The 869-nt window shown below is 55.2% G+C and overlaps 1 protein-coding gene across 1 annotated transcript in view; it reads right to left on the bottom strand.

Moving 5' to 3' along the window:
* Positions 1-869, bottom strand: part of LHX6 (LIM homeobox 6) — a 24456-nt gene that overhangs the window by 22576 nt on the left and 1011 nt on the right. The window lies entirely within an intron of this gene.

Genomic DNA, 869 nt, shown 5'->3' with positions numbered 1-869 from the left:
CGGACCCTGGCTGGGCCATCACCTGGGGGAGGGGGAGAGGGAACGCAGGCGGTGGCGGCTGCCGAGCTGGCTCCGCTCCGCCTAAACCCGGCGCCTCCCGCGCCTGTTATATAAACCAGCGCGGAACAATGAGTCCTAACTTTGTAGTGGGCATTTAAAGCCCTTCCCCACAAAAGCGGTGTCTCTCTAATGAAGCAATTTGAATTTGGATTGGATTTTTTCCCTCTCGCTCCCCCTCTCCCTGCACTTAACCCGTGGCTCTTGAAGTAATCGCTTAGTTCCCTTGCAATCCAAGCCTCCGAGGGGGAAAAAAACCACGCGCACATACACAAACTACCTGCAATTAGAAATTGTCGTGAATGCCCAAGATAAGAGGTAGCCAGAGTGTCAATTCCAACTGTCAATCAGTGAGATCCATCAGGCCGCCCAAAGAATTGCAAATTTGATTTTTTAATGGTAGTAATTAAAAATCGAATTTTTTCTCCCTCTACCCACCCCCCCCTTCCCCGCTCCCTTCTCCTCCTCTCGACACGAAATGCAAAAAGGAGAAAAGAGAGAAAGAAAATAAAAAGGAGATTGGAGGGGAGTGTTCGAGGAAAATAAAAAGCGGAGCGCGGGAGCATCAAGCCCACCGGCCCCGCGCGCCGCTAAACTGACGCGGCGATATTGACACGGATTCAGGTGCCCTTCGAGGGCCACTCGGGAGGAAACCCGGAGCAAAATGGGGGCAGGATCGGGGCGAAACGGAACCAAAAAGAGAATACAGAGGCGTCCGAGAGCAGGAAAAGACACCCTCCAGCCCCTCGGCGCGCCCGGGACGGCCCCGCGTCCGGATCCTCGGCGTGGAGCCCGCACAAGCCCCGGCGCAG

This window comes from Myotis brandtii, unplaced genomic scaffold (assembly GCF_000412655.1).
Source record: "Myotis brandtii unplaced genomic scaffold, ASM41265v1 scaffold589, whole genome shotgun sequence".
Lineage (NCBI taxonomy): Eukaryota > Metazoa > Chordata > Mammalia > Chiroptera > Vespertilionidae > Myotis > Myotis brandtii.
This window is presented reverse-complemented; position numbering and strand designations above follow the sequence as displayed.